This window comes from Prionailurus bengalensis, chromosome A1, assembly GCF_016509475.1.
Source record: "Prionailurus bengalensis isolate Pbe53 chromosome A1, Fcat_Pben_1.1_paternal_pri, whole genome shotgun sequence".
Classification (NCBI taxonomy): Eukaryota; Metazoa; Chordata; class Mammalia; order Carnivora; family Felidae; genus Prionailurus; species Prionailurus bengalensis.
Window position 1 is genome coordinate 234,378,504 of NC_057343.1, and position 25,463 is coordinate 234,403,966.

Below are 25,463 nucleotides of genomic sequence, written 5' to 3' on the forward strand. Positions count from 1 at the left end.
TTGTAATCAGTATACCTAATTGCTTAACATCAGAACATCTTTATCATGTCAGCCCCAAGTAACTTCAGGAATAAAGACAAAAAAACAAAAAATGAGAAGAACATACCAGTCTCTGAAGCAGAAGGCTTGCCATACATTATGGAGATGGGAAACTTTTTGGTCAATAAATAACCTGTCATTGAAATGTACATCATCAAGAAGTTCGTGTTTGTTTTATGAAAATAGAGATATTGTGTCCTGTCTGGAAATTGGGGAGAGAGAATGGATAATTTCAGTTGAGATGTTAAAAATAATTATTTATTATTATAATTATTCATCAGTTCTGTAGACGGGCCTCTTTTTTTTTTCCAGGAGAAAGGGGTGCAGAAAGACCCAGTCAATAATACCCCATCACTGCCTGTGTATAGTGTACTCACTAGACAGCTAGGACCAGCTTACATCCAGGTACCATTGGGCCAGCCCCTTTACTTGGGCTGTATCATTCCAGGAGATGTTCAACTGCAGGAAATAGAAAGCCCAACCAGCAGCTGCTTAAACCATAGGAACATTCTCTGTTTATTTATTTAGCAAGAAGACAAGTGGTTCAAAGCCCTAATTCCAAGATGGCGGGACTTCCTCAGAGTCTCTAGAGTTCTCCTGCCATTTCTCTTAGGTTTGCAGAGAGGCTTCCATAATTGCAGGTGCCGCATGCTCACATAACAACATCCCGAGGCAGAAAGCGGGGCTGCCGGAATGGTGAGAGTTTCTCTATTTGACAAAGAAAGAAGTGCGTTTCCCACAAGCCCCCAGCAGCCTGCCCCTCACCTCCCGTGGGGCCACTTGCAGCCACAGGGCAAGGGGACAGAGGGTGCCTGGCTCTCCAGCTCTGGGGCTGGAAGCAGGTACTAGAAAAAGGGATTGGACTGGCTGGTGGGTAGCCATTCCCACAGAGATATCGTCAGGCCACGGGGACTTCTAAGAGGAAGCCATTTCCAGAGAGTAGCAAGGCCCAGCCCTGTGCTTGGATGCAGCCGGTGACTGGGTTTCCAGAACTGTTCAATTTAACATGCATAACCGATTTCCTCTTCCTGCCTCTGCCCAGCCTCCTGTCTGGGGCGCGAGATCCATCCTCCTCCGAGTGTAAAATCCTTATTATTTTATTTGTCCCTTGTTTGCTGGTCCCTCCTTGCTGTCTCCAATATTTTTTGTTTCCATTCCTTGCTTGGCTGGGACTTTTTGATTTATCCCATCGCTGGAGGTCTGTCTGAGAAGGCAGTGGAGATTTATCCCCCTCCGTATTTCAGACGCTCGGAGCAGGGGCCGCCTTGTCCCCTGACTTTAGGGGAGCCATCCATTACGGGGTGCCCCGCTCAGCCTGCCCGACCGGAGGAGGCAGACCGGATTCAGGCCACAGAGGAGTGGCTTCGTTGAGAAGACACAATTTTAAGTTCCTCTTCCGAAAAGAGATTTATCTGCAGCATCGGCTCCCATTTGCCACTGCCTTGTCTCAAGTCTTTATTACATGTCCCTTGAACGTTGCAGCGGCCTCCTGATTGATGTTCCCATCACCGATCCTTCCTCCCTGCAAAGATATTTCAAGATACCCAGAACCACTGCTCCTCGTGTACTTAAGTGGCTTCCCACTGTAAACAAAATAACACGCAAATGTACTCGTGTGGCACTCGGGCTGGTTTTTGGCAGGGTTCTGGCACAATCACTACTCCAGCCTCATAGCCCCCTGGCTCCGGCCACGCTGGTCCACTCACCACCGCCTTCCTGTCACCTGTGATCTCTCACCCCGGCTTCTCTACTCACCCACTCTTGCTGCGGGAACAGTGTTCTGTCCACCTGTCGGTGGAAATTCTTCCCATCTTTAGCGGATGGAGGGCGTGTCCCCCTTGGCCGGCGTGCACACTTGACTCTTGGGGAAGCAGCACCCCTACTTTGCAGACGGTTGTGTGCAGTGGGGGGGGGGGGGTCACAGCGAGCTGTCCTTCCTTGGCAAGGGTGAGACCCCAGCCAGGCCAGCCCTTGGTGACAGCCGTGCCCTCAGTGCGGCCTGTCGTTCTTTATCGTCTTCGTGGGCCTCTCCCGGCTGGGCTGTGACCCCGCTCCTCTCTGGGTCCCAGCACCTGCCGCAGGAGGCCCAGAGGGAACGGGACTTGAACGCCCTGCTCCTCCCTCTGCCCCACTGGTCCCCCCCTGGGCTCTGACCCAGGGTGCCCTGCTGTGTTGCAATTCCTCTCACATACCCCCGGCCGCCCTCGCCCCTCCACACACTGGCACACACACTGGAAGTTTGGGCTCCGGGCCCAGGGGCACTGGGGTGAAGTGTGGCCAAGTGCTGAGGCACCGGTGGGGAGGGTGCTACTAGCAGAGAAGCCGTGAGGGGCGGTGGGCCAGGCACAGGCTCCGGGACATCGCACGTCGTTGGGAACCTCAACACGGCCGCGCTGCGCGTTATCCGTCAAGGGGGCTGATGACAGGACGCAGTTTCCGCCGAAGCTGTGGAAGTGGACGAATGCACGCGCCCTTCTCAGGTCGGTGGCGGCATCCGGCAGGTGTTAACTAAAGAGAGGAAATGAGCTGACGCGTCACGAGGGATCGATTGGCATTTTCTTCTCAGGCCGAGAAGGAGGAGAAGAAAATTCCAGAAAGAAAAGAAAGGGTGCTGACACACACGGGGTGCACGAAGGGTGTGGACTTTTGGGGGGATGGTAAGAAGTTCACTGTGGTTGAAGGTTCATGGGTGCGGCCAAAATTGCTTGTGGCTGAAGTTTCTGGAAACGTTCTTAAAAGACAACTGTCTGGGATCCTTTACCCCTCCTTCATCCCTTCCTCCATCCTCCTGCCTGGAACGCAGACGCAAAGGCTGGAGCTGTAGCCACCACCTGGGACCATGAGGTCTTGCAGCGCAGTGAGCTCGAAGGAGCCCGGGTCTCCAAGCATTTCATGGAACAGAGCCCTGGATTACCTGTCTGTGGGTTTTCTTACGAGGTGAAAATAAGCTCCCTCATTTGAGTCACTATTATTGTGGATTTCTGTTCTTGCAGAAGAATCTAATCATGGAGGTGATGGGATAGGGTAGTAGGCCATTGGAAACAAACTGTGAGGGGAAAGGTATTTACAGGCCAACAACGGAGTTTAGGCCTCAGTGGACCAGCAACCAGAGTTCTCCAGCAGAGGAGCACAGTGTGATTTTGAAGGAAGGTGGCTTTGCCACAGGGAGGGCGGGCGCCCCAAGGGAGACACGAGTGGCAGCAGACCAAGGAGGCTGTGTAGGGGAGAGGTGAGACCCGAAGCCCGGCCGCATTCCAGAGTGAGCCCAGATGCTTGCCGGGCTTTCTTGAAGTAAAGAGAAAAGGGGTAAAGTCCAAAAGCAATGGTCCTGCTGAGACCGTTACTGGCTGTGGGAGCTGCAGGGAAGGTCGGGGGGGGGGGGGGGGAGCAGGCATGGGGGCAAGAGGAGCCTCTTCTGTCTCTCTCTCTAGCCCCACCTGCCTCTGCCGAGACAGTGACTACTCCCACCCTCCACGCCGCTGCCCATCATGATGCAGCTGCCTTGACTCTTTTAGGGGCCTTCTTAGGGCCTTGCTTTTAGTGACTGGGTCCAATGGCCTGACCTGTGTGGGCTTCCTCTGAGGATGCAGGGACCCAGCAGCGTGAGCTGGCAGAGAAGGGGGATCTGGGAAAGGGGCGTTTCCGGGCCAACAGGTTCCTGATGAGAAAAGGCAGGAATGAAATCAGCCAGCTGCAGAGTGTCTCGGGACACGTGGCCACGTGGCCAGCTCCAGGGGCGGGTGGGTTCCGGAATCTGGATCTGGAGCCCTGGGGGCAGGGACACCAAGAGCTGAGCAGGACAATGAGTGGGTGCTGCTCAGCATGGGCTGCTTCACATACGGGTTGGGTGGGGGTGTAACGTGCTCATCAGGACGTCACAGCATAACCTTCATTGACCGAGTGGGTGAACTGGAAACTGTTTCCAGGATAAGAGAGGGAAGGTGCAGCTTCGTGGCTCCAGGGGACCCAGCGCTCTCTTCTGGGCCATGCTGAGCCATATGCTTAGGGCACCATGGCAATTTCCAGAGCCCTCCCCATGTGGGTAGCAGAGTCTTTGACTCAGGAACTGGCCAGACCTCAGCCCACCAGTTAGTCTTCTGGTTCTGCGGGTCTTGAGAAAGGTGTGGCCTGATGACTAGTAAGTCGTAGGAGAGCTTGATCTGTCTGCTTTGGGGGATATTCAGAGAGCATTTAATAATGTGCCAATGTCCACGGTGCAATGCTCAGCAAAAATAAAACACAGTATGGGCCACATGCTCAGAATTTTGAGACAAAGATTTATGCATGTAGACATACGAAGCTGGTTTCAAAGGGCTTCACAGAGTCTCCTCCAAGTGTACCTGGGGCTCGTCTGGAAACTCTCACTGTGTTTCCATACCAATCCTCTGCAGGAACCACTGGGGTCTGAGGTTTACAAAAGGATTTTAATAGACCATATTTTTTAAAAATTAGTGTAGGTAGCTGTGAAAGTATTAAGAAGGAAGCATTGCAGGGCGACAGAAAAGCCACATCAATAGGAAAAAAATAGAGTTTTCTATGTTCTGACTCCTACCTCTTCACGGCTTCCATAAAGTGAGACCTGACTCCTGGACTTTTTCTCATCAGTTTTTTTATTTGTGCCTCATATATCATCCTCTGTTCCTTTCATGAGTTCGTAAGAAAGCGTATAAAACCATGCTTCCTTAGGCACAATTTCTTCCAACAAGGTGGTTGGGGACAGTTTTAATAAAACATTCATTCAGGTCAGTGAGTTGCTCCTGGAACAGTCAGCACATCCAGGGACGCATGTTAAAGACCTTAAGTAAGGTCTCATCTTTGTGCTGTAATCTGGAAAATTCTCGGAAGACTTCTCAGGCTCAGTTCTACAATCATGCAGGAAAATAAATACCCATTTTCTTCTTGCGAGTGTTAACCAACAGGAAAGAGGCAGTCTGCCCCAGTCCCCAGGAAGTCCTTCCTGAAATAAGACCTTAATTACACCTCAAGTCCTCTTACCTGGACCGGACCTCAATCTTGGCTTAAGTCACGTGGACAGAGAACCCCTCGATCTGATGCTGTTTTCATCCTCCCTCTGCTCTGTTGGTTGAAGGCTCACCGGGCACTAAAGTGATGGGGAACATTGCTCTCACGAGCACTGGCAGCTATAACGTATTGAGTCACTCACATATTTCAGGAACATGCAGTACAAGTCGCAAATGGCTTATTTTCACAATAGTTCTGAAAAGTAGATATTGCTTGACCCATTTTCAAGAACAGGAACGGGATGTTGAGAGAGTCAACTCGCCAAAAAGATGCAGCCCGTGCTGACTGAGCCAGGTTACCTGGCGGGGTCTCTTGGCTTCTTCTCTTGGGTCCCCACTGCGTGGTTCCATCTACAACCTCTGTGTGTCCTCTGGAGGAACATGACGACATGTTGGGTCAGGAAGTCCGTGGCCGTTTCATGAGGACATATTGTGTCCTTGTAATTTTTGAATCATTTATAACTAAATATTCTATGAACTGCCTCTCGTGAAGGCAGGGATTATGTGTGCCTTCATACCATTGTATTCCTGACGTATAGCAGAGTACCTGGCATATAATAGCTGCTCAATAAATGGTGATGTCTCTTTTGAATGTAACCTCAATCAAAGAAAACACCTAGTTAGGTGGCTTCTCTGTCCTGCATTGGCCTGTCCTTACTTCGGGCAATCAATCCATCCTTGCTTCCAGAAACACACCGAGCACAGATAGTCCTGCTGGGTTCTTTGCCCCAAAGCCCTTCCCTCCCATCTCTGCCTGGATCATGCTCATCTCCTTGTGAGGTATTGTCCTTGTCCCCTGAAGGACCCCTCCATCCGTGGTCTCTGTCTCCCAGCTGCGTTCAAACTATTCACATTGTCTTGCTTCTTTAGTTGTCTGTTCTGCATCCCATCCAAGCCCCCCTTTGGTGAGAAGCCACCAGCATCTCCCTGATGCACGAGGAGGTGCAGACATGCAGCCAGCTGTTGTGAAGTGGCTTTCCAGAAAAAAAAGTAACATAATAATAATAATAATAATAAAAGAAAGAAAGAAAGAAAGCAAAAGGAAGAAAGAAAGCAAAAAGAAAGAAAGCAAAAGAAAGAGAAAGAAAGAAAGCAAAAGAAAAAAGAAAGCAAAAGAGAGAAAGAAAGAAAGAAAAAGAAAGAAAGAAAAAGAAAGCAAGAGAAAGAAAGAAAGCGAAAGAAAGAAAGAAAAAGAAAGAAATAAAAAGAAAAAGAGAAAGAAAGAAAGCAAAAGAAAGAAAGAAAGAAAGAAAGAAAGAAAGAAAGGAAGGGAGAGGCAGACAGGGGTGATTTTCAGTGTTTGCCTATATCTTTTTTTTTTTTTTTTAAGTTTATTCATTTGATAGAGACGAAGGGAGCGAGCAAGGGAGGGGCAGAGAGAGAGAGAGAGAGAGGGAGAAAGAAAGAACCCAAAACAGGCCCCGTGCTGTCGCCACAGAGGGGCTCAGACTCACCAACCGTGAGATCATGGCCTGAGTGGAAACCGAGTCCCACGCTCCGGGGCCGGAGCCTCCCGGGGGCCCCACGCCGATCTCGGTGCGTAAATCCCCGCCCTGGACTCAGCCTCAAGCTGTGGGAGTGACGCCTCTGAGCCCAGAGCTGCACGCAAAGGAACGGGCACACGAGATTAGCCCCCGGTGCCCAGCGGTGCCCTTCGTCGCACCACCGCCTGCGAACCGAAGGGCCCGCCGCCCTCGTTGGGATCCTGAAACTCCCAACGTGGCTTCCGTGGAGGAGGCTGCCGGGAACGCGGCCACACCACACGTGGCGGCTCAGCCTGATCTCCTTGGGAAGAGAGGGGTAAATTGCCACAAAGGAAGGAAGAAATCCCCGTCTGTTTGCTAAAGAGGTTCCCCGCCCCCAAAACCTCTCACAGGGGGCCCCTCGTGGGTGCCCTGAGGCTCCTGGCGGTGCACCCCCACGCCTTTCTGTCCCGGGGTTCAAGGTGGTATTTTTTAAGCTCCTCGGAGGCAACCCCCCCAACTTCCAGGAGGTGGCGCCAGCCACAGGATGCTGTCCTGCTGCCCCCCCCCCCCCCCCCCCCCCCCGCCTCCAGATGCCAGCCCCTCATCAGGGGGGCTCCCTGGTCTGGAATAACGGTCTGTGGGCTACGGCGGGACCGTCCAAGCCACCCTGACAGTCCCGGGAGGGCACACACCAGGCTCCCCTGAGCTCTCCCAGCCCGCCGAGGGGCAGACACACCTCTCCGTTCTGCTCCCTGTCCGGAGGTCACTGTGGGGTAAGCCACGCAGGGCATCCAGGGCGGCAGACTCAGGAGCCCGGCGAGAGAGCGGACTGTGGCCCACAAGCCTCTCCCCCAGGGGTCCCCAGATGGGCTAGGTGGCCCAGGCGGAAAGGGCCGGGATTACTCAGAAGAGCACAAGGGTATTCTCTGATTCATTCTCCAATTCCAGGTCCTGCGGCGTGGACCCTCCCCACCTCCCCAGGAAAACCACAGCCTCTGAAAACTAGTGTCTTCACCTGCCTGTCACCACAAAGCACCAACTTCAGAGTCTAAAATCAAGGTGATATTAATTCGGGATTTAGAGTTAAGCTTGCTTCGTGCAGTTCCCATATTAAGTTGTGTTTAAAATTATGTCTCTGTCGGTATCACCAGAAAATATGGGAATCGCTTTCTCCAGGAGAGGAAATCGGGCCAAAAGGCGAGGAGAAGTTTTGTTGTATTCCCCAAAGCAACCTGTAGCCGTGATTCGGTTGCCAGTTGTGGACTCCTTTGTCTACGGGTTGCTGTCATTTGTCAGTAAATGAATTGTAGCCCCTCGCAAAGCACTTGTCTGCAAAAGACTTCATATTTCAGACAGGGTTGTTTGGAGAGTTGGTTACGCAGTTACACCGCCGGAAGCCCTAAGCGGTTCCATTGCATAATCGTAGCAATGTCGGTAGTCATTTGACTCTGTTTTCACGGGAAGATAACACACTTGTTTCCATTTTTCTCTTTCCCTTCAATATGTTTATTAGGCAATGAAATTTGTTCCTTAAGAGTTGGGCTTCCTTAGAATCCCTCACCTGCCCTCAACTGCAGCCTACGAAGGAGATTGACTGTGTATCCTTCCCTGTGGCCTCCTTAGGTTGCAGGTGCTCATAGTTATTGTTATTTAATCTCTTAATAATGTGCCCTTATACGTCCCCCTTCTTAAGTGCTGTGTGGTTTGCTCCCCGTAATTAGAAGGTCGACGAGCTACTTTGCCCTGGGAGCTTCTCCTCATTGTAAGAAACAACAGCCAAATTATGGGAGGAGCCGAAGTGTCCATCGACTGATGAGCGGATAAAGAAATCGTGGTTTACGTACACCGTGGAATACTACGTGGCAATGAGAAAGAATGAGATCTGGCCTTTGGTAGCCACGTGGATGGAACTGGAGCGTGTGATGCTAAGTGAAATAAGTCATCCAGAGAAAGACAGGTACCATATGCGTTCAACTCTTATGTGGATCCTGAGAAACTTAACAGAAGACTGTGGGGGAGGGGAAGGAAAAAAAAAAAGAGAGGGAGGGAGCCAAATCACGAGAGACTCTTAAAAACTGAGAACAATCTGAGGGTTGATGGGGGGGTGGGAGGGAGGGGAGGGTGGACGATGGGCATGGAGGAGGGCACCTGTTGGGAGGAGCACTGGGTGTCGTATGGAAACCAATTGGACAATACAGTTCATATTGGAAAAAAAAAAAGAAGCAATTCTCTCGCCTTGGGGGGTTAACCTGAGTCAGCTGTCACATTAGGGTGGGAGGCAGAGCCCTCTCTGTGGGAGGCTCTGTGACGTCCTCCTGGATGCTCCGAGGGCGTTAGACCAGCTGGCTTGGTGTTTTCCCTCTGAGCTCCTCCCTTAGCTTGACCTCTGGGTCAGCAGCCCCGTCCTCAGAGTCACAGCCGTGGCAATGGTGCGACTCTGGTCCTGATCACCCCTTCACCTCCGATTTCCGCAGCTGCCCCCTGAGGTCTCGGGCGACTCGGTCGCGGAGGGTGGCCTCTTACCCCTTCCACAGCACTGAGCCAATGGAACTTAAAACCGACGAACTCATCTCAGGGAATGAGCTCCCTGGTTATTGTGTTCTCCCTCTGACTCCCCAGATCTCAGACCATAACTGGTGATAAATTCTGAGACTCCAGGAGGAGGGTGAATCGGGAGATTTTGTTCGTTTTTCACAAAGAAAAAAATGAGCAACTGTCATGGTGACAGCCACCCAGCCCCACAGGCAAACGTGGCTCATCTCTGTCGTTCATTCTGGAAGTCCTTCTTTCTCCCCACCCCTTTCATCCCCAGGCTTCGCTCCCAACCCAACATATATTTGGGGAGCCGCTGGATGACGTGAAGAACAGTAAAATAACAAAGCCTGGGGTCAGCGCATTTAGCAGTGCGGACAAGGAGCTCAAAGCAGGTGTATCTTGAAACCCTGTGCCATCAAGTTTCGTTCCCACTCAGGGGCTTTCCTGTTCTGTTCTCTACCCCTCCCTCATTTCCTTCTTTCCTTCCTCATTTCTCTCAGCCTCTTTCTTTCTGCGGGTTGCCTCTGGGTCCACTTGGGCAACAAGCTATCTTTTTTCATATTTAGCAGGAGGAGAAAGAAACCTCGTGTCTGTCTTCATCTATTAGCAAAACGTCTGACCCCCTTACCTTGGAGCTTTCATCTGCTTTGGGGACATCGTTTTAAATGTGCCTCGTAAGGGGTGCCTGGGTGGCGCAGTCGGTTAAGCGGCCGACTTCAGCCAGGTCACGATCTTGACCTGGGGTGAGTTCCAGCCCCGCATCGGGCTCTGGGCTGATGGCTCAGAGCCTGGAGCCTGTTTCCGGTTCTGTGTCTCCCTCTCTCTCTGACCCTCCCCCGTTCATGCTCTGTCTCTCTCTGTCCCAAAAATAAATAAAAAACGTTGAAAAAAAATTAATTAAATGTGCCTCGTAAGGGGCACCTGGGTGGCTCAGTTGGTCAAGTGTCTGACTTCAGCTCAGGACGGGATCTCACGGCTCGTGAGTTCGAGTCCCCTGTCGGGCTCTGTGCTGACAGCTCAGAGCCTGGAGCCTGCTTTAGATTCTGTGTCTCTTTCTCTGTCTCTGTCTCTCTCTCTCTCTCTCTCCCTGCCCCTCCCTCACTCATACTCTCTCTCTCTCTCTCAAAAATAAATAAACATTAAAAATAATTTAACTGTGCCTCATCAAATGTGAATGTGGCTGTGGCATCTCGGCCAAGAAATGATTCCATTGTAGCACAAACCTTGAGACATGCCTTACGTTTTAACTGGATTGGGGTAGTAACCACCCATTTATGTCAACAGTGGAGGAGAGAGCCTCCAATCCAGATTATGATGTAGTTTACTAACAGATTTTTGAATCGAATAATCTGCATCTTCGCAGTTTCTTATGAAAACGCTCACAGTGCAGAGGAATACCCCTATGTTCTCCCAGTTTAAAGGAAAAAAGGAAAAAAACAAACAAAACATGTCTCCCTAAGAAACTCATGTTCTTTCGTTGAAGTCGGCCGACTGCGTAAAGTCATCTAACAAATGTTTTCTCTCTGACTAAAGAGTAACCTCAGCTTCCGGAATGAGTCCTTTAGTTCTCTTGCCTTAGTTTTCTGTTGTGTAAAAAAATCAGCATAAATGTGATGGCTGCAAATCACGCCAGTTTGCTAGCTCTCTGTTCTACAGATCAGAAAAAGTCCAGCTTGGAGGGCGATGAAGACAAATAATGGGAACCGTAGTGTGATTGACGCATTGTAATCTCCCGCGGCAAATGGGGGGCCCAAACCTCAACAGACATTGCAAGTAACATCAGAATTGCCTGTGGCCGGAAGCCCTCGTTGTCGTTATTTTCAGTGCCAAACTGGCTTCGCCCCTTGGAACTCTGAATCATTTACTTCTCGAGCCAACGGGCCAAATACCAACTACTTCAAGTCTGTTAGAATCCGGTGAAGTAGATAACGAGGCACTTGAAATATATCAAATGGTAAACGATTTGGTAGCAGGCACTCTGGTTTACTCTGCTTTCAACAGGGTACCCTCTCTGGGGCTGGCATGGTGTTCTTTTTGAAGCTCCCTCTCCTCTCCGCCTTTAGTCAAAAACCGTGGCAGGTGCCTGGGTGGCTCGGTCGGGTAAGCCTCCGGCTTCAGCTCAGGTCAAGATCTGACCGTTCAAGCCTCACGCTGGGCTCTATGCTGTCAGCTCAGAGCTTGCTTGGGATCCTCTGTCTCCTTCTCTCTCCGCCCCTCCCCTGCTCGTGCACGTGCGCTCGTGCTCTCAAAAAAAAATAAACATAAAACACACACACACACACACACACACACACACACACAACAGTGACGATTAGGGCTCTGGGGCTACTCATCCTCACCTGGGACTCGTTAGAAATGCAAATTCTCCAGCCCCATCTGCTGACTCGGGAATCTTGGGGTGGGAACCCACAATCCATGGTTTGACCAGTCATTCTGATGCTGACATAAGTTTGGGTGTGCAAGGACTCTCGGTCCTTCTAAAACTAACACGCTGCATAAAGTTTTGCCTCCTTTAATGTGTAACGTCCGTAATGAGTCCTAGTCATGCACGTCAAATATGGGACCTCCCTGAGGTCGGTGCGCACGCACTGAATGCAGTGTTCGTGGTGGGTGCAGACACTCTCTGGGTAAACATCTGATGTCACACAATCCTGACATCTAACGTGATGGAATGCGTGGGACCTGTCTTTCCACAAACTGCGCCTGAAAATTGATGGCAATAGGCAACACAAGGCAATGCTCTTGTGTTTGTTTTGTTTTGTGTTGTTTTTTTTAGTGATCATGTATACGCCTCTTCTAGGCTTTGGTCCTGTTAACTAAAACTTCATCTCCCCATCCTGTAGATAAGAAAGCTCTAATTGTATGAGCCAAAGATGGCTTCAATTTCTGCCACTTTCTAGCCACGTGTGGTTCTTAGGGACTCAAACTACTGAAATCCCCTGGCCCTCCCAGTTCAGGCACCCATCAACTTTATTTCTACTTGGCTTTAATTAGCCTCTTTTATCTATCTTTTCCTGGGTATTCCTCTTGGGGGAAGCTGTTCAAGGACTCCCTGTAAGAGCTTTAAAATCTGCATTTTTCAGGTATTTTATTTGTGTTGTTTATCAGGTTGATGGGGCACCTGGGTGGCTCAGTTGGTTAAGCGTCAGACTTCAGCTCAGGCCATGATCTCAAGGTTTGGGCTCTGTGCTGACAGCTCAGAGCCTGGAGCCTGCTTCGGATTCTGTCTCCCTCTCTCTCTCTGCCCCTCCCCTGCTCTCTCTCTCTCTCTCTCTCTCTCTCAAAAATAAATAAACATAAAAAAAAGATATGTATCAAGTTGAGGAAGTTCCCAACTATTCCTGGTTTTCTGAGGGTTTTTAGTATGATTAGATGTTGTATTTAGTCAAATGCTTTTCCTGTATCAATTTATATGATCAGATGATATTTTTAAGGTTTATGTATGAGACAGAGGGGCGGGCAGCAGAGAGAGAGGGGGCGGAGGATCTGAAGTGGGCTCTCTGCTGAGAGCAAACAGCCCAATGCAGGGCTCGAACTCACGAACCCCGAGATCACGACCTGAGCCGAAATCAGACACTTAACCAACTGAGCCACCCAGGTGCCCTATGATCTGATGATTTTTATTCTTTATCCTGTTTATGTGGTTGGTTACACTGATTGATTTTTTTAATGTTTAGCCAGCCTTTCATACCTGGAATAAATCCCACTCTCTGCCCCTCCCCTGCTTATTCTCTGTCTCTCTGTCTCTCTCTGTCTCTCTTTCTCTCCAAAGTAAATAAACATTAAAAAAATTAAAAAAAAACATTTAAAAAAATGTGGGGTTCAAATGGGTAGTGTTGTGTTGAGGATTTTTGCATCTGTGTTCAGAAAAGGTATCGGTTTCCTTTCCTAGTTTCCTTTCTGTCATGTCTTTATCTGGTTTTGGGGACTAGGAAAATCTATAAGAAATTGTGGAGAATTGGTATCATTTTTTTCTTAAATGTTTGGTAGGATCCACCAGTTAGGCCATTTGAGCCCAGAGGTCTCTGTTTTAAAATGTTATTAATTATGGGTTCAATGTCTTTAATAAGTATGGGCTACTCAGGTTATCTATTTTTTGTTGTTTACGTTTGGGGAGTTTATGCTTTTCAAGAATTTGGTTCATTTAGTCTAAAATATCAAATTTGTTGGGGCGCCTGGGTGGCTCAGTCGGTTGGGCGTCCGACTTCTGCTCAGGTCGTGATCTCGAGGTCCGTGGGTTCTAGCCCCGCGTAGGGCTCTGTGCTGACAGCTCAGAGCCTGGAGCCTGTTTCGGATTCTGTGTCTCCCTCTCTCTCTGACCTTCCCCCATTCATGCTCTGTCTCTCTCTGTCTCAAAAATGAATAAACGTTTAAAAAAAATTAAAAAGAATATCAAATTTGTTGGCATACAGTTATTCATAGTACTCTTTTATTATTCTTTAATCCATGAGATCAGTATTAATGACCTCTGTCTCATTTCAGAAACTGGTCATTCGTGTCTTGCCTTAATTCACCATTGGACTGGCTAGAGGTTTATTCATTTAATTGACCTTTTCCAAAACTAACTTTTGGGGTTTTTTGGTGTCTTCATGGTTTTCCTGTTTTCAATTGCATGTGAGTTTCTACTCTTTTTTTTTTTTTTTAATAATTTCTTTTCTGATTCTTTTGGTCTCTTTTCTCTAGTTTCCTAAAGTGCAAGCTTAGCTCTTTCTTCTTTTGTAACATGTGCACGTAGTGCTGTATATTGCCCTCTTGCGAACCGCTTTCCCTGCATCCCACAAATTTTAATGCTATCTTTTCCTTCTCATTAAATCCAAAATATTTAAAAAATTTCTCCTGCCCCTTCTTCTTCTTCGACTTTGGCTTACTTGGAAGTGTGCTGTTGAATTTCCAAACGTTTGAAGGGTTACCCAGCTATCTTTCTGTTACTGGTTATTTTCCTTTAGTTTAATTCTGCTGTGGCCTGAGAGCAGACTGTGTATGTACTCTGCTCCTTTCGTTTTGTCCTTGGGTGTGGCGTGGCCCAGAATGTGGTCTATCTTGGGGAATATTCCCTGGCGGCATGAAAACCTGTTCGTGTGGAGCGAAGGCGTGGGGGAGGGGAGGGCGTGCTATGATCTGTGATTAAGCATCAGCTTCCGTCGGCCTGTGTCTCAGGGCTGTGACCTTCACAAGTGTCTCTCTACAGTTCAGCTGTCCCGACTCCCTTCACTGACTGAAGTGTTCTGCATTTCCTTCCTTGAAGCCCTGATCCCAGCTGACTCTTTTCCCCACCCTTTATTCGGGGCAAAAAGTCTTCAGGAGGCTGGAAGGGGATAGATATCCTTCCCCAGTTGGAATGCAGCTTTGGAAAAATAGTTTCCTCTGGAGACTAATATGTGGATTTGGCTTTCGGATGCGCCTCCCGTAGGAATAACATAAGAAGAACCAGAAGGGCTTGTGCCTTAAGTCTCCAGCAGTTGTTGACGTGAAAGCTGTTTGTCTGTGTAGCACATCAACAGACTCTTACACGAAACGATTGTCAATCCCCTTAAAATGCCGTGGATGAGGTGATTGTAGGAGGCTGGAGGCTTGGATTAAACAGACGAGAGAGGAGGCCAGAAACCAACTATGCGGACTGGCCAGTGAGCTTGCCAGGGTTGAACATGATTAAAATGGTGGAGGGGCGCCTGGGGGGGCTCAGTCGGTCAAGCACCTGACTTCAGCTCAGGTCATGATCTCGAAGTTGGTGAGTTCGAGCCCCGAGTCGGGCTCTGTGCTGACAGCTCGGAGCCTGGAGCCTGCTTTGGATTCTGTGTCTCCTTCTCTCTGCCCCTCACTCCACTCATGCTCTGTTTCTGTCTCTCTCTCTCAAAAATAAATAAATATTTAAAAAAACTTTTAATGGTGGGTAAAGCAAGAAGTCCACGTGTCCTTGTCTAGCCAGCCGAAGGGTGTGGTGTCTGACTTCTCTCCAGTGACTTCAGCTCAGGTTAGAGCTGTTTTAAGCCAGCATTTCAAGAAGGATCTCTTCCTTTTGGGGCTCAAACTGAGAATAACTGTTTCTATTAATGAAAAAACCCAGAAACCAGGATCCTTCCTGGGCATCATCTAAATCTTCCAGGAGTGGCTGTTTAATCATTTTGTGCCCAATAATGTCAGGGTGGCATAAAAATTGATTGATTAAAAAAAGAATAGGCTTTTTTTTTAATTTAAATTTTAGTTAACATACAGTGCAGTATTGGTTTCAGGAATAGAATTCAGTGATTCATCACTTACAGAAAACACCTAGGGCTCATCCCAACAAGACACCTCCTTAATGCCCATCCCCCATCTAACCCATCCCCCACCCACCTCCCTCCATCAACCCTCAGTTTGTTCTCCATCATTAAGGGTCTCTCATCGTTTGTTTTCCTCTCTTCCCTTTTTCCCCCTCTTCCTATGTGTTCATCTGTTTTGTTTCCTGTTATGGGAAAAGCCATTGGCTTAACTGCTTGAAATTTCACTGTGCATTAAATGTCTTTCTAGTAACTTCTTTCTTTTATTAAGACAAGAGTGTGTTTAGCTGTAACTGTCGGAGTATAAGAAAAAAGCATGGCTGAAACACCTTGAAAAAAAAAAAAGAATGTACTAAATAAAGGTGATTTTTTTGTTATGCCCCATAGCATGGTATAAGTGGGCAGGAGACAGAAGAGAACAGGTTTTGATTTAGGTAGCAGCTTGGCATTACACACGGCATTGTCATACCATGAAACCATTAATCTTAGAAGTAAAAATTAGCTACTATTGGGTGGGTTTGTGATGGGACAACATTTTGAAGAATCTCCTTTGCCTTCCTTCCAAAGGAGAAGAGTCTGATTCCATTCCAGTGGATGTTTTATAGAAGGAAGAGTGGGGGCAGCTGTAAACAAAGTTTTGGTGGTCCATATATCTGTCGTTGTCACTGTTGTAACCTGACCTAGGAGATTAGTCATGCATAACTATTTGGGTGTTCTTTTTTTTCTAATTTTTGTTTTAAGCTTATTTATTTATTTTGAGAAATACAGAGACAACAGGAGTCAGGGAGGGGAAGAGAGAGAGAGAGAGAGAGAGAGAGAGAGAGAGAGAGAGAGAATTCCAAGCAGGCTCTGTGCTGTCAGCAAAGAACCTGACACGAGGCTCAAACTCACCAACCACGAGATCATGACCTGAGCCAAAACCAAGAGTCAGACGCTTAACCAACTGAGCCACCCAGGCACCCTGGATATTCTTAATAAATACGTAGCCACTCATAGTTAGAGATTGGCAAAGTCTACCAATCTTCCACGTGACCTTGATATCGGGGGGCGAAAGCAGGTGACAGGCTGAGTTGTACTACACGTAGGAACATGTGCAAGATGTTTATTTTAGGAAGCATGTCCGCAATAGTCATGTATCCTATTCTGCAAGCTCCATAAGCAGCCAGTTCGCTGAAAGGTTAGGTATTCCTAAACATAAAGTCTTGTCTTGGGGCAGACACGACATTCTAGAGGTGGACCCGGTTATGTATCTCATCAGCTTCAAGCAACCGGTATTCTCCAAGTTGGTGGGTGAACACAGGATGGTTTCAGAAGCAGGCTTTGGGGGACTTTCTGAAGGATATGTGGGGATGTGTTCACAGGACTCTAAGATCCCGTTCTTGTAAGGATAGGGATTGTGTCTCAACAATATCAAGCCCATCATCGTATCTCTAACACCATTAATTTCTCCAAGGAAAACCCAGTCCAACCTTTTCAGCACTAACAAAACACAGCTGGTGTTGACTAGACAGGCAAACAGCCAAAGTGCTCATGGCTACCTCCATGGATTTTAGTCTTTTGATCAACTATTACTTAATGACATGGATCATGCAATGGTAATAACAGCAACAGGCAAACCCTTGGGAAAGGAACAGAATCACCATGCCCATTCTCGTTTTGTCAATACAATTTATTTCTATTAGCTCAATGTTTTGAAAAACACTAAAAATGAATATTTAAGATATTCCACCATGAACCCACACTCACTTTCACTTTTTTTGCCCTCCTTCCAAACTTGATTAATATAAATATACATGATTTAGATAGTGCTTACTCATAGGCTACATACTGTTTAAGATTCTGATTTTTCCAGACATGCTTCTGCCTCCTTCACCTGTGGTTTCTCTTTCCCCATTTTTTTTTGTATCTTCTCTTTATATTCTCTTCCATAAAATTGTCTACTTGGTGATGGAATTAGACACTAAGAAAACAGAAACTTTGCAAGGCATCCATCCCAGACTTAAACCCATAGACGTCATCATGCATAATCATTGCTGACATATAACCTGTGTGTGTGTGTGTGTGTGTGTGCGCGCGCGCGTGTGTGTGTATGTGGACGTGTGCATTGAGATTATCACTTATGGGAGACCTATCATATAGGATTTTGTTTGCTGGTTGCATAGACAAAAAATAAAAACAACTTATGTAGTGTCATGTAAAAAGCAATTATAGGGGTGCCTGGTGGCTCAGTTGGCTACGTGTCCAACTTTGGCTCAGGTCATGATCTCACGGTTCATGATTCAAGCCCCACGCCGGGCTCTGTGCTGACAGCTCGGAGCCTGGAGCCTGTTTCAGATTCTGTGTCTCCCTCTCTCTCTGCCCCTCCCCAACTTGCACTCCTTCTGTCTGTCTCTCTCTCAAAAAAAAAAAAATAAATAAATAAATAAACACTTAAAAAATTATAAAAGTAGAAAGTCCAAAACTGTTTTGCTAACTTCTAGGCTAAAGGGAACCAAACTCTGTCCATCTTTCTGTTTGGCATTCTAAGCCAGAGGCTGACATTCTCAAGTTCACCTCGGGGTCCGACGTGGCTGTTGGAGCTCCAGCCATCTCACTGCGTTCCAAGCAGAGAGGAAGAGAGGAAGTACAAAAAGGCTTTAAACATATGTGCCCATTTTTAGTGTATTTTCATATTTTCCCAAAATAAATCACTGGCTAGAAATTAAAATCAAGGAAGGCTAGATTCTTTGGAATCTTTTAGCTGAGTATACCATTGCCCCAAACAAATTCAGGGCCCTGTGACCGTGGGAAAAGTGTAGAAAGACACTGGCTAGGCAGCTAGTTGTGTCTCTACAGTGGCCTTCCCAGCACCCATCAAATCAACCGGGAGCAAAGCTGGCCTTGTCTCTAGGTGTCTTGTCCAGCCTGAAATCATGTGGTTTTGGGGGTGACTTAGGGAAGCCTGCTTGTCTTTGTGACCAATTGTGGGGGTGGGGGGGTAGGGGTGGAGTGTGTATATCCTTTATTCTGTCCTTGTAAAATTACTAACTTTGGAACTGTCTAGTCTGACCTGCGTCCTGGAAAGCTGAGATTTCCCATGCCTTTCTGTTACCCCCAGGCTGCTCCCTCCTGGGGCAGGACCAGTCCTTTGGAGATTCATTCCTATGGACGAAGCAGGATGTGTTTTGAGCCTGGAAAATTGCCAGAGTGCAAAGCCTCCTGAGCAGAAGTCAGGTCAATAAACCAGGCAAATAAGGCTGTGTTGAAGGGGCGCTTTTTCCTATGAAAGGTAAAATACTGTTGTGTAAGGCAGAGTGTGCTGGGGCATGATGGTAATGAAGTTCTCAGAACAGGGGAACCGGAGACGGGCAGGTCTGAATTGCAACAAGCCACGTGTCAAACCGTGATTAAAATTAGTGGCTGCCATTTGTAGACAGAGAGACCCATACCAATGCTGTAAGACTTGCCTTCCAGGAGAGAAACAAAGGTTCGGGCAGGGCAGTAGATGGCCCCCAGAGGAACGTGCTGAGCTGTAAGTGTGTGCGTCTGCTGTTTTCCCATAGAGAAAACCCCCAGAACTTTTTGGAAATTTTTGCCCCAGAAATTACTGGAAATTAGGTCAGTCTGGGAACCCCTGAAGAACGGTAGGGTTGGACAAATCTTTAGAGCTGAGGGCATTGTTTGTTTGTAATAGTTAATGTTTCCATTCACTTTCTTCTTATTATTATTTGTTTAACGTTTATTCATTTTTGAGAGACAGAGAGAGACACAGCATGAGTGAGGGAGGGGCAGAGAGAGAGGGAGACACAGAATCCGAAGCAGGCTCCAGGCTCTAAACGACTAAGCCACCCAGGCGCCCCTCCATTCACTTTCATTTGAAACAGAAATCCAGGGGCGCCTGGGTGGCGCAGTCGGTTAAGCGTCCGACTTCAGCCAGGTCACGATCTCGCGGTCCGTGAGTTCGAGCCCCGCGTCGGGCTCTGGGCTGATGGCTCAGAGCCTGGAGCCTGCTTCCGATTCTGTGTCTCCCTCTCTCTCTGCCCCTCCCCCGTTCATGCTCTGTCTCTCTCTGTCCCCAAAATAAATAAACATTGAAACAGAAATCCATATATCTCTACTCGAGTAAGCAAGCACTTTTTAAACAATATGGTGACAACATTCTTTTCTGGAAAAAAAAATGATTGAGTGAAGGTTTTTTGTTCTTTATGCAATAATAATAGTAGTAGTAATAATAATAATAATAATAAGGTATTAGGGAGTATGTTAGCACGTTCTTGGAGCCCGAGAGGGAGGCAACAAATCATACCTTTTAGTAACACACCCCAGAGGTCTTCAGGTATTACACATCACATTTTTTTAGATTTTTTTTTTTTTTTTAGTTTATTTATTTGAGAGGGACAGTGACAGTGCAAATGAGGGTTGGACAGAGAGGGAGACAGAGAGAGACAGAGAGAACCAAGCAGGCTCCGCAATGCCAGTGCAAAGCCCGATGCGGGGCTGAAACCCACGAAACCCTGAGATCACGACCTGAGTCGAAACCAAGAGTCAGACGCTCAACTGACTGAGCTACCAGGCTCCCCTTTTTAGATTGGTTTTAAGTTAAAAACTCTACTTTTTATTTTAAAAGGCAAAGTGCTTACTTAATCTCTGTGTCCAGAAGTCAAAGGTCATCCATCTGTCTTTATTTTTTTTAATTTTTTTTTTGAACGTTTATTTATTTTTGAGACAGAGAGAGACAGAGCATGAACAGGGGAGGAGCAGAGAGAGAGGGAGACACAGAATGTGAAACAGGCTCCAGGCTCTGAGCCGTCAGCACAGAGCCCGACTCGGGGCTCGAACTCACGGACCGCGAGATCATGACCTGAGCCGAAGTCGGACGCTCAACCGACCGAGCCACCCAGGCGCCCCATCCATCTGTCTTTAGAGAAGCAGTAACAATAGCAACTCCTCTTTATTCTTCAGGGTGAATATTCACAGGGCTTGAACGTGCTGACACTGCTTCTCAACGCTTTCCCTTGGGGCTGTCTGGACACGGTGACCTTGGGAGGAAGGCCTGAGCTCTCCGTGGTCCCATTCCTTGCCCCCTCCACTCCTCTGGCGGCTGAGCGAGGCCACCGCGTGCTGGCGTGCCCCGGGAACGCGGTGTCCCCGTGTCAGACACACATCGCGCAGGAGCCCCGTGGGGGCGACCCCGGGGGCAACAATCAGGCGGGAGGCTCGACGCCCACCCGAGTTTCCGCACGGGCCCAGTGGGTAGAGTTGGTTTGATTTTCACTCCCAACAGGAGGGAGATGGCTGCCGGGAGCGCTCATCCACGGGGTCACCGAGGGCTGAGGCGTCTACACTCTGAAAGTAACACTGAGAGGTAGCAGGGAAAACCTCCTGGGCCGCCGCTCTTGGACAAAGCCACCGTTTCTGGGATCTAAGTCGTTCGTCTGTTCCAAGGCGGGGCAGCGCCCCCTCTGCTCGGCTCTTTGGGTGTGGGGGGCCTCCACCCACTGGCTTTTGGGCTTGAGTCTCTGTCTCTCTCTCTCTCGCCTTACCTTCTAGCTCAATTCCATTCGGCCCAAAGTATTTCATAAAGCTCCTGATGAATAATTCACGCGAATGTACTAACGGTGTATACATTTTAAAGGAGGAGCCTCCTGGAGCGAGTTGGGCTTTAATAATGTAACAATGTAATGATTCGATGTTGCCAGAAAAGCAGAATTTAATCACACATCTCTCCTCTCCCTCCTGACCCACCTGTCACAGACGGTTGGCTAATAAATGGGAAGGAAGACTTACTCGTGGAGAATTCTATCAGGAAGGAATCATCATTTGCTCTGTGTCCGCCTCCTCCTTCCTCGGGAGGCTCGATGCCAGAACTTCCTCCCCAATCAGGATGTTATTGATCATCCACGGCACAGCTTTTGTGTGGGAAGCAGGCCAGCAACGTGGCCTTTCAGCATGTTGGTGGCCCGGGCACCCCCACTGTCTCACTTCGGTCCCGCCGTGCCTGATGAATGTCACCTGGCGGCTGACTAAATTAAATTAAAAGCAAAACAAAACAACCATCACCACTACGCAGTGACAGAAAAAAAAAAAAAAAAAAAGACAGACAAAAACCCCAAACCGACAGCCCAAGCATATCACACCTAATATTTCAAACTTCATAAAGCTTTCCAGGAGACTAACATGCCGTTTTTCATAGGAGACAGAGAGAGGACAGTCTCACTGCTGTCCCCTCTCCTCACCTGCCTGCGAAACAAAACAAGCAAGAACACAACCTGAGGGAAATATGCAAACTGTTGTTATAGGATGTAAATGGCTACTTTCAAATTGCTGCTACTCACCTGACAGCATAGAGCAGGGATCGCCCTCCTCTTAACGGTAAAACACGGGTCTGTGGACCACAGCCTTACGCGCCTGCAAAGAGCCAACTGTGAAAGCCTTCACTAGCTACCACGTAAAGCGTTTGGCCCTAAGGGAAAGATAAAGCCCTGTGCGTGGATAGAGAGGGTTAAAGGAAGGGGGGGAACAGGGTGTGGCTGATGCGGGAAAGAACATTCTGGGCACAGATGGCAGCCAGGCCGGGATTGCAAGCTGGGAGTCCGGAGGGTGCTGTGGACAGCAGAGGAGGTGAGTGGAACTATCAGGAGGGAGGGCAGCAGGAGGAGAGGTCCCCAAGATTCAGGCCTCCCCCGGGGACAGGGCTTTGGAGCCCTTTTTAAGGACTTTGTCTTTACCCTGACTGAGATAGAAACCAATGTAGGAGGCTGGTCAGAGGAGAGACATTTCCTTAAATGTAAAGGCTCCTGGTTTTGTGGAGCATCGACTCTAGGAAGGTAGGCCTAAGGCACAGACCCCAGCAATTCCTAAAAGGCCATTGCAATAATCCAGGCAAGAGATGCTGGTGCCTCGGACCAGACTAGTTGGGACGTGGGAGCGTTGATCGGGGGGCTGGGAATGAGAAGGGGTCAGTTCAGGATATATCTGGGACGTGATGTGGACAGGATTGGGTAACAGGTTGCACACAGGGTCTGAGAAAATTAAGAATGTAAAGAATGACTCCACGGGGTTGAGGTCTGGGCTACCTCAGGGCGTCACGGTCGAGGGCAGGTCCCGAAGCCAGTATCGTGGAAGCTGGAACGGGACCAAGGCAGAAGCAGCATGGCGTGAGGGGCGTGACAGGCCGCCGCTTAACGTAAACGAACTGATCGTCGTATTCCATCTCCAACGAACTGATCGCTGTTCGTTTCTTTCTCCCACCAAGGCTCCTGGGCCTTCTGTGGTTGGCTTTCAGTCCCTGACCTTCTGGGGTTAGGTGTGCAGCCCGCAGAGGGTGGAAACGCCGCCCCCCCCCCCCCCCCAGAAATCCCTGGAGCCACAGGCCCCCTGCACCTGACGCGTTTCTCCGCGGAGCTGCCCAGCCCCTTCTGCGCCCGCCTGGGGACAGGGGGCGGGGCGGTGGGCGGGTCTCTTCCCAAGCCAAGAACACGTGCTCACAGGGTAGCAGGGATGTCAGCGTTGATGCTTCTCTAAGAACGTCCTGTGGGTGTCATTTAATGAAGGGGAATTACCTGTATACATGAATTGTAATAACAGATCGAAATCATAAAAGCTTGACGCTTTAATTTACTCCCGGAAGAACTCCAGAAAAACAGAGATGTTTCCGAAATCATTTTTTTTTTTCTGAATTTGTTTTCTGATTCCGTCTTCAGAAGCTGTGCCATGTGACATTCACAAAAGCAATCTATGTGCATCCGGGATAGAAATACGCTTCTCTGATGCAGGTGCGCCCTGTGAATCGGAAACTGGGTGACTCCCTATCATTTGGGCCACAATTCGTTTCTTGTTAGTAGTGAATTTATGAATCCCAGCTTTCTGCTTTCAACCCTCGCCTTCAGATTCCCCTTTTATTGCTCAGGATGCAGCAGGATAAAAGGAGAAAATGGAGTTGTGATTGCAGAGAGTCCATTGTTTCTTGATTATGACCAAAAATAAGATCAAAAAACACATGTTTAGAGCTTCAAGTGTCCTGCGAGGCTAGACGTAATTCCAGAAAGCTGGGATGACCTCCCACCTGGATTCCCAATCTCTCCCCTGGGAATCTTCTCCTGTCTGCTCAGTGAGGCTTCGAGTCATTTAATGGCGCATCCAACAGTGTAAACCGAAGAGTTAGGATTCAAATGCAAATCTGTTAGGTAAGGTTATGTTAGTATTACAATAGATAACCCCCAAATTCCCAAGCTGAGCACAACAAAGCTCTAGTTCAGCTCCTGTAACAGTCCCACACGGGGGTGATTAATTGCTGATGGGACAAGAGGGTTGAGGGACCAGGCTGATGGAAGCAGCTGATCAGTCTGTTTCCTACAACCCCACTGGACATTGCCATCTAGCCAGGCTGGGATGAGAGAACTTGGAGAAAACAAGCCTGTTTTTAACCGTTTCAGTCTGGTAAGGATATGCTTCCTGGGTGGAAACTACTCCAATATTTATCCTAAATCCATGGGAGCATCCAAAGATGGGGGGAATCTCAGGGACATGGGAGAGAAGTCAAAATGGCATTGCTTATGTCAGCGAGATAAAGCAAACCGGCCAGAGGAGGACCTTGTAGTTACAATTTTGCCTGCTGATTTATTTACTCCCGTTGTCCTTACTCTTAATGAATTCTCATTAATTCTTTCATTCCAGATCTATTTGCAGGTGAGAAGATTATGTTACCTGTATTTCAGGGCTTGGGAGGAAAAAGGTGTCAATGTTGCAACGTAATGAAATAAAGTCACGGCCCTAAATTCTAAGCCTGGTTGGGAGAGAGCTGTAAATCTCAATGTGGTTTTTCCTCAAAATTTTTCCACCTGTGTTCTGAGTGTGAATGCCCATTCTCAGGGAAGAATGTGTCCTAGATCTTCGTCCACTGATGGAACTACAAAATTTCTCCTTAATTTTTTCTTTTTTCTTTCTTTCTTTTTTTTTTTTTAATAGCTAGAGAGCTATGCAGAAGAGGGGCAGAGGGAGGGAGAGAGAATCCCAAGCAGGTTCCATGCTCGGTGCAGAACCTGACCCAGGGCTTGATCCCATGACCCTGGGACCATGACCTGAGCCGAAACCGAGAGTCTGACACTTAACCGGCTGAGCCACCCAGGTGCTCCCAAGATTTATCTTTTACCTGATTTATAAAGCAATCGGGTGCAGGTTTGAAGAAAGAAAGACTAGAGTGGGCATCTATTAAGAACAATTTTGAGCCTGGAGAGAATTGATAAAAAGAACAATCAAAGGTGAGTTTAGAGAGTACGCTAGTAAGTGAAGCCTCTCTGTCGGAGCCTGTCTCTCTGAGCTGTCAGCACAGAGCCCAAACGTGGGGCTCGAACTTACGAACCATGAGATCGTGACCTGAGTCAAAGCCGGATGCTCAACCGACGGAGCCACCCAGGCGCCCCTCAGTGTTATGGCTTTTCTCTCCTCTGTCTTGACAGCCCTTTTATCACAGCTGAAGACTGATTCATCCTGAATGAGCATGTCTTTACTTTTTCCCTCTCCAGCTTTGTTGAGAGTTTTGGGTGAAGAAAGACAATGAGTTGTAAGAATTTGCCTGAGGTAAAGAAATTCCTTCGGACGTATCTAACAATCCAGGTGGAAGTGGAATCCGACTTTGGTTTTGTCTGTGGAAGATGCATCATTTTTGTGCCCCACGTACTAGGTTAAACTTGGAGGTTCACTTTTCACCCCACATGACCGCTTTTACACGGAACTCATTTACATAAACGCAACTCAAAAAATTATACATTTCATGGTTTTCAAAAAGCAGTCTGTATAGAAGATGCTTCCCTGTTAGCTCCCTGACACTTCACGCCCCAAACCGGCCAGTCTTGATTTTATGTGTGAGTCTGTCCCTGTGTCAACCGGACCGGGATGGTATGCTTCTGGAGGTCTACTTTTTGCTTTCCACAGGTTTCCATCTCTGCCGTTTCTGTTGGGGCCTTGAGTAGCAATGGGTTTCCCCAAATGGTGTCTTTCTTACTTTCCCTTTTCTTGCAGCCGCAGTGACCTTGTACATCACAGAATCAAGAGGATTAGGGTCAGAGCCGAATTAAAGCCCAAGGTTAATGCACAACATTCTTGGGTTCAATGGAAGGTTTTAACGACTTCTGATTGACAAGTGAGAGGCCTTTTTTGCTTTTTTT

At 48.1% G+C, this 25,463-nt stretch overlaps 2 long non-coding RNA genes across 2 annotated transcripts; one reads left to right on the plus strand and one right to left on the minus strand.

The window, feature by feature from the left end:
* Nucleotides 1-20,989: 20,989 nt before the first annotated feature.
* Nucleotides 20,990-22,712, minus strand: LOC122479966. Its single transcript, XR_006296494.1, has 4 exons — nt 22,374-22,712; nt 21,633-21,760; nt 21,435-21,566; nt 20,990-21,320 (listed from the first exon to the last, which is right to left on the minus strand). It is a non-coding gene; the product is annotated as an uncharacterized LOC122479966 (long non-coding RNA).
* Nucleotides 22,713-23,631: 919 nt separating this feature from the next.
* Nucleotides 23,632-24,080, plus strand: LOC122479971. Its single transcript, XR_006296496.1, has 2 exons — nt 23,632-23,736; nt 23,974-24,080. It is a non-coding gene; the product is annotated as an uncharacterized LOC122479971 (long non-coding RNA).
* The last annotated feature ends 1,383 nt before the right edge of the window (nt 24,081-25,463 follow it).